The 11,125-nt window shown below is 47.0% G+C and overlaps 1 non-coding gene across 1 annotated transcript; it reads right to left on the bottom strand.

Annotated features, from left to right (window-relative positions):
- Positions 1-817: 817 nt before the first annotated feature.
- On the bottom strand, positions 818-926 carry LOC120639405. Its single transcript, XR_005661408.1, has one exon. It is a non-coding gene; the product is annotated as a small nucleolar RNA R71 (small nucleolar RNA).
- Between the last annotated feature and the right edge of the window lie 10,199 nt (positions 927-11,125).

Below are 11,125 nucleotides of genomic sequence, written 5' to 3'. Positions count from 1 at the left end.
TGATTATACCACAAGAGTGGCACCCCTTGCGTGCAGTTGCTAGGATGGGTTCGGCGCCCTCATTTCTAGTGATTGCACTAAGGACCGCCAACAGGCATTTCTGGCGCTGTCGCTATGGATTAACCATTCCTAGTGATTGCGCTAAAAAATGCCAACAAGCGTTTCTGGCACCGTTGCCGGGGATGGCATGTGAACAAAGATATTGTGCTGATATTAACTTAGACCTTGTACTCAGGATATAGTCTTTACTCTTTCAGGCTAATGTCACTTTATGTCTTCTTTTATTTTTGATTTGAAAGAAGACAGGGGTAGTGTATGACCGGTTACTCCCTGCCGGAAAACTACACAAACAATCCAGAGAGACTTGTGAGAAGGGCACGACCTCGTGTCGTTCCTCCTCTCGCTATCCTCCCGGCACAGGAACCCATTTCGGAAGCACCACTCGCTCTTGAGGCTATGGCTGAAAAGACCCTCCGCGAGTTCTCCGTCCCCTCCACTGACAATTTGGCCACTGGCCCCAACATCAATGTCGGGGATGTGAACTTCGAGCTCAAATCAAGCCTCATCAACATGGTGCAGGCTAGCCCATTCTGTGGCAAGCCAAATGAGGACACAAATGCACATTTGCAGAATTTTCTGGAGCTCTGCGACACCATTGTCATATGGGGTGTCGCCGCCGACGTTATCAAGCTTCGTCTATTTCCCTTTTCCCTCCTGGGGAAGGCAAAATAGTGGTTTTATAAAGAAAAGGACATCGACACCAGGGCCAAATGCTCCAAGGCGTTCCTCGCAAAATTCTTCCCGCTGGGCAAAACAAATGCCCTGCGCGGGAGAATTTCAAGTTTCCAGCAGACAGGGATGGAATCCATCCCAGAAGCTTGGGAGAGGCTGCAGGAATACATCCTGGCCTGTCCTCATCATGGCATGGACGAGTGGCTCATCCTGCAAAGCTTCTACAATGGTCTCACTACGACATCTCGAGCCAATATTGATGCCGCTGCTGAAGGAGCCTTCCTCGACCTGACCATAGCCAAATCCAAAGCATTGGTCGAGAAGATGGTCTCCAATCAGGGGTGGAGCGATGAACGACTCCAACCCCGCACCAAGGGCATGCTTACTGTCAAGGAGACGGATATGATCGTTGCCAAACTAGACCTCCTACTGAACCATCTCGGCGAAAGGGCCGAATTCAAGAAGCATAGAGAAAACTATGCTTGTGCCATGGAATCGCACTTCATGTGCGAAGTCTATGGTAATAAAGGACATTCGGGGAATGACTGCCCTGAAACCCGTGAAGACTACGCATATCTCAACAACAACAACAACAACAATGGGTACCGTCCACAACAAGGAGGCCAGGGGTGGAACCATCCACGTCCACCTTTTCAGGGAGGTAATCACTACAATCCTTCTTATAATTTGAATTTCAATTCGAACCAACCTCCCTTGAGAGAACTTGTTCTTGGCCAAGTTTAAATCAACGAAAATATAAATAAAAAGCTTTTGGTCAATGACAAATCCCTGGAAAGTTTAAATGTTAAGCTTGAAGCTTTGTCTTCGACTCTTAAAAACCAGTTAAGTTTCAACAAAATGATCGAAACCCAGCTTGCACAAATTGCTACTTTGTTACCTGCTGTTGAAAGCGGGAAGATCCCGGGGCAACCCGAGACTCCCGTAGAAAATGTCAGCATGGTGTCTACCGGACGGGGTAACTTATCCCGGAGGCCACCATGCAATAACATTCAGGTAGGTACTATCCCCCAAGGAACGACGTCTGGGATGGCATGGTGGCAGCTGTGCAAGAGGACCCAGGGGTCCCCATGATCAGCTGCTCGATCTACATCAAACACTTCGAGCGATGCCTATGCGATCTGGGACCAAGCGTAAACATAATGCCCAAGGTAATATATGAAGAACTTGAATATCTTGCTCTTTCCCCAACAACTATGCTCGTACAGCTTGCAGATTCAACCATTCGGTATCCAGAAGGGATAGCCGAACATGTTTTCGTACGAGTACGAGACTCCATCGTCCTTGCCGACTTTGTGGTAATGGATATGGAGGGCGACCTCGGAGTCGACCTCGTACTTGGGCGACCTTTTCTAAGGTCTGCCAAGGCAAGGATCGATGTTGGAAAGGGAGAAATATGTTTCCGTGTCGGACGGGAGGACATGTTTTTCAGGTTTAAGAAGAGGGAAGAGCAACACTTCATGATCCAACAAGACAGTGAAGGGCAAGCACTCTGGGGGGCACCAGAACCCCAGCCAGAACAACGACCCTCTGCACCTAAAAGAAAGAAGAAGGAAAAGAAGGTATGGTGGAAGGTCGAGAGTTCATCCTCGTCCAGTTCTCCAGGACGAGACGACCAATGGTAAGAATGGTGGAGAAAATTCGTGCACGTCGGACTTAAAACGACGTGCCCTTGCCAAAGGTAAATTGTTATTTATCTCATATTTGCTTTTCCGCCTTTCCAAATTTTCTTTTCACCTCTTTTGATTTCTCCATTGCATGTTTGAAATTTTCAAAATTGTTTTCTACATGCTGGAATTTTTCTAGCACTTTTCCCTTTTTGCAAAAAGACCAAAAATATTTTCTGAGTTTTAAAATCCTTTGGGAAAAATAATTTGGACATCTTTTCGAGCAAACTTTTGGCCGTGCACCATATTTTCGAAGTTTATAACAGTTGAGGAAACATCTGGCCAAAGGGGGGCACCAGGGGACCCACCCTGGGGCCGGCCGACCCAAGGCCAACGGCTCCTGGGCCCCACCTTCTCCAACGGCTACCTGACCGTTGTGCCTGACTCTTCCTCGTGTGCACTCGCCCAAATTCCTATAAATAGAGGCCGAGAGAGGGGTGATGAGCTCTCATGCTCACTCTCTTCACTCTCACTCCCTTTCACACATTCTTGCTCGGGTTTCCTTTGGATTTTAACTCAAGTTTGATTGCAAGAACACTCTCTTTCTCAATTCTTTGTTGCAAGATTGATCACATTTTTGGAGGAACAACTTTCGGGTAAGAGTTTCATTTTCATTTCACTAACGTAACCCGAATCGAGTTGTTCTCGTTCGTTCTTGTTGCAAACATGAGAGGTGCAGGGCGGAAAATTTCCGGAGCTCTCAAGAGGATGACGAGGTTGGACTCATCCCGTTCACAGGGCGAGTCAAGCTCTCATCATTCCCCCGAACCTGCACCAACACCAACCACGATGGACTATGAGCAAGACGAACAAGAAGAACAATTCGAGGAGCAAGCTGCAGAACCGCAAGCCGAGGACATGGAGGTAGATGAGGATGATGCACCGTACCTCGACTTGCGAGATGACCGCGAGCGTCAAGCCTATGCCATGATCAAGAATCAAAGCTTTGGTCATACCAGAGCCTTCGATCCGGACCTCCTCGAGAAAACATGTATGGATGTTGACTTCGCTCGTGTTTGGCATGCGGTTGGATGGGATGGTTTTGTGCCCGTTGAGGAGAATGGTTCTCGTCTCCTCACCATCCAGTTTCTTTGCACTCTTCGGGAGGTGGACGATGGTGTTTCTTTTCCACTTTTTGGAGTTGAACGCTATTTTAATTGGAGAAATTTCAGTCACCTCCTTGGTTTTAGTGCACGCTTGCCAGTTTCCCTTGCAAAAGCTTGCCGCGGTTTTGATCGACATGAGTTTTAGGGTTTGATTTCGGGTCAAGTTCTTCATGGCAAGTTTGCACCTCGGTGCAATGACATTCAAAATCCGACTCTTCGTTTGATGCACAAGTCGGTGGCTATTACTCTTTTTCCAAGAGATGATCCACGACCAGTGCGGAACGATGAGTTGATTATATTATATGCCATGGTCAACAAAATCCGAATCTCCCCCGCACAAGCAATGGTTAAGCAATGGCTCACAAATTTTCGGATGACGGGTCCTATTGAATGAACTTCTTTGGTTACCCGCATCACATCAAACATGGGAATCTTAGACGGGAACCCCGTTCCCTTCATCGAGGAGCCCCGTGTTATGATCGATGAGGCGTACTTGGTTCAAGGCCACACACTCAAGAAAGGCCCGTATGACTCCTTGATTTTCTTTTCGCTTGGTTAAGGAAATGAAATCCCATTGCCAAACGCGGGGTATCATTTTTATAACTGCTGTTCACTAACCATCCCTCTTGTTCCACAAGAGGAGAGCCGCAGGCATACTGTCTCTGGTCTTCCTGGCAGGGTTACAAGAAGCAGGGCCAGAAGGGAGGAGTTCATGCAGGAGCAACCTCAGCCTCAACCACAGCAATATGAGGCTGGAGGTTTGTCATGGCAGAGTGCCAGCTCCACTGAGTGGGCACGGTAGGCCTCAGGGCACCGGTCCACCAGTTCCAGCTCCTGCGGACCCCCACGACCTACAGCTTCGTCCAGAGGCTTCGCCACTCTGACTCGGCAGATGGGCGAGCTGAACATGCACACCTTCAACATCGACGAGTCGCTGGGCCAGCACATCGAGTCAACCCAGAACTAGCAGCGATATACAGGCGAGAGGATCTGCAACCTGGAGCAGCAACAGCAACTATCCCTGGAGGAGTGGAGGGCCTACTACCGTTGGGCTGGGTTTAATCCCAACTAGCAGCAGTGAGCCTGAAGCTAGCTTGGGGGAGGACCCCCATGAGAGGTACCTTGTATCAAACTCTACCTTTACCGCTTTCCAAAAACCTTGCATGAAACCAAACAAAAATTTGCAAAATTCCAAAAATCCATAAAAACTTGCATAACTAAAATCAAATAAAAATTAGCAAAACCTTTAAAAACCCAAAAATATTTACTTGTTTTCCAATATATGTAGTAAGCATGTGTAGTTTTTCCTTGTTGAGATGATGAATAGTTTCTCTGTTAGTTCCTTTCTTATGCCTAGTTACAACCTTGTGCTCTCCCTAAGTCTGAGTTTGGTGGCTACATGTTCAAACCTTAAGCTTGAAACTTGTGGGTAGCGAAAAGCAGAATTCAAATCTAGGTTATTGTGGGTTATGATATGGATGAAAAGAGTTGCTATGATCTTCTCCTACATGATGCTTGATATCCGGAGTATTTCTTTTCAAAAATACAAAAATAATGTTCCTCGGTGATATGCAATTCCCATCCAGAGCCATATGAGTTACAAGTTTGTACAGCCTTTCCGCATATGCAACTTGTCTTCTCATTGAGCTTTGTCAAATTGTTGTGACCCTTTATGAGAATCACTTCATACGCCTATGATCAAGATCACGTACACGTCCACTCACATGCTATACTTCTACATTTGGAAGATAGCAAGTACATCCATCCACCCACAAATAAAACTCCATGTTGTACCATGTCTATCTCTCTCCAAAGTTATAATCATGTATGGGCTATGCAAAAAGAAGAAATAAAACATGCATACCCAAAGAAGGTATGCCACATGCCCACAAGGCATGTCAAAAAAAGAAGAAAAAGAAAATATAGTCCATACCAAAAAAAATATAAGGGAGAGGGAATTCATATAAAGGAGTTTCATCCACCATCCACAAAAACTATCCACACACTTGCACATCTTGATCAAGGCTTATGACTTGTTCCCCTCTGGATCCGGTCTTTGACTTAGCGAAATATGAGAAGCAAGTTTGCCTTTACATCCTCCATACCTACAGATCCACCAAAAAGAGCCATTAGAAGTAGGATGGAAAAGAAAGGCACATAAAAAGGCCTTGGTGAGGAATGAAACACATTTGAGCGATCCAAGAGATCACCCGAGGAACTTACAAAATTTCTTTTCAAAAACTTTATAAAACCTCTGGATTGACGGTTGAACAAATGAGTGGTAAGTGGTACTCTACAAGCCGTTCTGACCCTCAACCACCAAAGATGAGGATGATGCTATAAGCCCCACAGGAGTAAGGTAAAAAGTGCGAACAAGGCCAACTTATTCAGAATGAAGGTAAGAACACTTGGTTGTGCCTTGAGCATAAGTCAGGAATGCGACATTGTAGCAACTCCTGATCAACAACCTAAGTCTAAAACTTTGCTCGGGACGAGCAAAGGGCTAGCTTGGGGGAGTTGTTGACGGTGCTTAAGTGCCATTTTTACCCGGCAACTATACTCAATAATAAAGGAAAACTACATGCCTTACTCACATATTTGTATCACTAACCTCGCTCCACAGTTGTTTTCGAGTTTTGTACATTTCAGATGAGCAAGAGCGGAATAAGACAAAAACACGCAGTAGACGCCATACAACTACGTAGAATATCGCATCCAGCGTCACCCACTTACAAAGAGGGCCCATCTGGCAGAGCAAACGGGCGCGCCACGCATAATGCATACAAGGAAAGATATCAGGGCCAACATGTCAGCCTGCCAGTGAAGGATAAGGACGAGAGGCAGCCAGGTGGGGCCGGCCGACCCCCTGGGTCGGCCGAACCTGGCCAGCCTCCCGTCCAGGTGCATTTCGAGGAGGAGTCGCCCCCTAGTTTCTTGATCACCTTCCATACGTGCATTTGGCGGGAACCGACCTCCACTAGTATAAATAGGGCCCCCTCTCACCCCTCTCAACACACACACTTCATTCCATTCTCTCCAAGAAGGCTCTCCTCTCTCTTGCTCTCTTAGCTAGGTAGTGGAGCCTGACTAGTTTTCTTTAGCGAGCAAGTCGTCCTCGGGGTCGTTGAGCAATCCTCGGCTCCTGGTATGGCTTTGCATCTGACTTGTCAGACTTCTATTCATAATATAGAGTTTTGACATGGTTGCTTTACTATCTTGATAGTTTATCAATCCATGCTTAGTTCATTCATAAGTTATGCTACGGTCTTGGTTAGGCCAGATGATCCGGGTACGGATAGAGGTTCGTTGTGCTTTCGGGCTTGCTCCAGTGTTTTACTCGTCCATCCGAAGGGTGGGAGACCTGGGGACACTAGAGTAGTGACTTCATACATGAGCGTGGTGCTCGGGTATGCGGGATCCTTCGGATATGACCATGCTCCATGGTGTAACTAGGGTAGACGGCAGGTGGTGACTGCCCTGTCCATACGGCGTAACAGCTGTGTTGTGTTTAGCGTACTCCCCGACATTCGGGTTCGGTGTAGGAGTTCATGCAAAGAGGTAACGGAACTGGACGTTCTCTAGTGCGGGACCTTCTCCCCGCTATCCCATTTTCCTGGCACCTGCAGTCCTAACCATGATCTAACATAACCCCAGCTTTGGATAGAAGCACTAGGACACCTAACCTAGCCTAAGCTCCATCTAACTTGATGTAGGATAGAGTAGACCTTTGTTTTGTTGTTTCTCTCTTTTATTCCTTCCTCTTGGAGTGTGGATATGTGATGTGTCGCAGTACCCTTGCTTATTCTTTATCTGGACTTACCCCTGTTAGAGTATTGCCTATTGCGTGAGGCACAATGTCATGGTTAATGTTGAGTACAATACCTTTGTTGCTGTCGTCCTTTGGGACACAAATAAATGACGATACCCTCACTCTCCAGGTGAAATGCTACAACGGTATATCCGTGCGCTTGTGGATCCATCTGTAATCGTATTGATTATACCACGAGAGTGGCACCCCTTAGGTGCAGTTGTTATGATGGGTTCAGCGCCCTCATTTCTAGTGATTGCACTAAGGACCGCCAACAGGCATTTCTGGCGCTGTCACTAAGGATTAACCATTCCTAGTGATTGCACTAAGGACCGCCAACAGGCATTTCTGGCGCTGTCGCTAAGGATTAACCGTTCCTAGTGATTGCGCTAAGAAATGCCAACAAACAGCTATATTGATGCAAGCCTTGCCAGACACTCCCCAAATTCGTGAAATTCAGCGCTTGACCAGAGATGCCCTGCGTCAGATTGGGAGACAGAACCCGGTTCCATCTGTTTCCCACAACAGCCGAACCCCTGCTAAATAGAAGGGCCATCAGGAAGCAAATCAAGACAACCACCCGCGCAGCCAACCCCGGCCTAGGTACCAGGATGAGAGCTGTCATGCTGGTCCTTCGAGAAGCCATGACCGATATTCTAATGACGCACGGGAAATCATCAACTCCAAATGTCATGGATGACCTGCGGATGAAACTGATCGATTCCCAGCCTTCAACCAGAACATAAATTACGCCGAGTACCCGACGGGTTTCAACCCGGTAAACATGCAGAATCTAAAGAAATACGATGGCAAGCAGGATCCCAGACAATGGTTACGGATCTACTCGACTGCCATTGAAGTAGCAGGAGGCACAAACTCTACTAAAGTCATATATTTCCCGATGGCTCTGGAATCCGCCCCTTGACGTGGCTCGAGAGCTTGAGACATGACTCGATCCACTCGTGGGAGGACTTAAAAAAGATCTTCATCGACAATTTTCAAGGCTCCATTCATCGCCCAGCCACTCACCATGACCTAGGACTGTGCAAACAGGAGCGAGGCGAAGCCCTAAGATCATACATAAAAAGATTCTTTGATACCCGAGCCACCATCGCCAACATAGCAGATGACGATGTGATCGACTGCTTTCACAATGGCCTCTCTGCGCAACAACTATACCAAGACTTTGGAAGAAATAGACCTCGCTCGGTTGTATCATTGCGGGACATGATGCTTGCATGGGCTGACCAAGAAGAACAAGAACGCGATCGCTTCCCCCGCAGCGAAGATAACAATCAAAAGCACAATGGGGACCCGCGATCAGATATAGGCCAACGCAACTTCGACAAGAAGCGAAAGCCGGTGGATACAGTGGCTACGATGGAATGGGGACAAAAAGGCAAGAAGGGAAATCAGCAAGATGATTTTCAAAAACTACTCAAAAGACATTGCCCTTTACAACTTAAAGGAAAGCACACGATCCTCGAGTGCATTAACCTTCGCAAGTCTCTTCAACAACGTCAATTGGAAGAAGACAAAAAGAAGAAAGATAAACAAGACGACGAAGACGGCGACAAAGATGGAACCATGGGATTCCAACAACCCGCCAACAGGGTCAACATGATCTACGGAGGAGATTCTTCCTTCAATAAGAGAAACTAGAAACTGGTCGGGTGTAAAATATTGAAGATGGAACCAGCCGTCCAAAAAACCACTAAGGCACAGTGAAACACCCATAACCTTCTCAAGGGAAGATCAATGGACCAGCTTCTCAGAACCTGGAAAATTTCCAGTCGTCCTGGATCTAGTGGTAGCCAGCTCCATTCTCACTCGGGTACTAATCGACGGAGGCAGCGGCCTAAATCTCATCTTCATGAGTACAATCACCAAGATGGGACTCGATATATCCGACAAACTAAAACCAAGCAAAGCACCTTTCTATGGCATAGTCCCGGGGAACGCTTCTTTCCCAGTCGGAACCCTGGTGCAACCAGTCACCTTCAGTACACCAGATAACTACCGAACGAAGCTCATCAAGTTCGAGGTAGCAGAATTCGAGTCCTCATATCATGCCATACTCGGACGACCAGCCTTGGCCAAATTCAAGGCAATCCCCCACTACGTCTACCTTCTGCTGAAGATGCCAGGAAAAACAGGAGTTCTCACCTTTCGCGGAGATCTTCAAAGGACCTTTGAATGTGAAAAGGAAGCTATAACCTATGCCTCCACCAATCGACTCCCAGATACCGCAGGAGAAGTACTAGCAACAACTCAGCAGTACTCAGCGTCGGGATCAGAGATCCCTATGAAAAAGACAAACTGTTCTGCTCCTAAGAAACCTGACAACATTGGAGTCAAAGCAATTCAGCTACAAGAAGACGACTCATCAAAAACAGCCTTGATTGGAACATGGCTTACTGACAAATAGGAAAGCACGCTCGTCAACTTTCTCAGGGCCAACCGTGACGTATTCGCATGAAAACCAGCCGATATGCCCGGTGTCCTAAAGAAGTTAATCGAGCACTCCCTGAATGTCAACCCTACTGCCACTAAAAAGAAGCAGAGGCTGCGAAGATTCTCGGCAGAAAAAAGAGAAGCTATCAAGAAAGAACACGCCAAACTACTTGCAGCTGGATTTATCAAAGAAGTCTACCACCCCGAGTGGTTGGCAAATCCAGTGCTTGTTCTCAAAAAGAACAACAATGAGTGGAGAATGTGCGTCGACTACACAGACCTCAACAAGCACTGCCCAAAGGATCCCTTCGGACTCCCTCGCATCGACCAAGTCATCGACTCGACGGCCGAATGCGTACTTCTATCCTTCCTGGACTGCTACTCGGGCTATCATCAAATAGCCCTCAAGGAATAGGATCAGATCAAAACGGCGTTCATCACTCCGTTTGGTGCATACGCTCACAAGACTATGTCCTTCGGACTGAAGAACGCTGGTGCAACATATCAGCATGCCATATAGTTATGCTTCACCAACCAACTCCATCGCAACGTGGAGGCCTATGTCAACGACGTGGTCATAAAAACAAACGAATTCGACTCCTTTATCCCCGACCTAGAAGAAACCTTCAACATTTTGCGAAGCTTCAGGTGGAAATTGAACCCAACCAAATGTGTTTTCGGCGTACCGTCTAGAAAACTACTCGGCTTCATTGTCAGCCATAGAGGTTCAGAAGACGTTCAGAAGCTCACCGAATGCATGGCTGCCCTGAATAGATTTCTATCGAGACTTGGCGAAAGAGGACTCCCTTTCTTCAAACTACTGAAGAAATAAGACAAGTTCAAATGGTCCCAAGAGGCAGCCGAGGCACTCAAAGACCTGAAAGAGCACCTCCAATCACCTCCTATCTTAACGGCTCCAATGCTGGGAGAAGAGATGCTCCTTTACATTGCTGCCACCACACACGTTGTCAGCACAACAATTTTGGCAGAATGAAGAGAGGAAGGCCATGCCTACGGCGTCCAAAGACCAGTTTACTTCATAAGCGAAGTACTCTCTGAATCTATGGTGAGATACCCACAAATTCAAAAACTACTCTACGCAATACTGATCACTTCAAGGAAGCTGCGATATTACTTCGACGAGTACAAGATATCAGTTGTCATGGATTTCCCACTGGGAGATATCTTACATAACCGAGACGCGACTGGTCGCATCTCAAAGTGGGCAGTCGACTAGGGGCACTCGAGCTGAAATTCACACCAAGAACAGCAATCAAGTCACAAGCTCTTGTCGACTTTATGGCTGAATGGAGAGAAAACCAAGTACCTACCCCACCATC

The sequence above is a fragment of the Panicum virgatum genome, chromosome 6K, assembly GCF_016808335.1.
Source record: "Panicum virgatum strain AP13 chromosome 6K, P.virgatum_v5, whole genome shotgun sequence".
Taxonomy (NCBI): Eukaryota; Viridiplantae; Streptophyta; class Magnoliopsida; order Poales; family Poaceae; genus Panicum; species Panicum virgatum.
The sequence above is the reverse complement of the archived record's forward strand: the minus strand, read 5'-3'. Positions and strand labels throughout refer to the sequence as shown.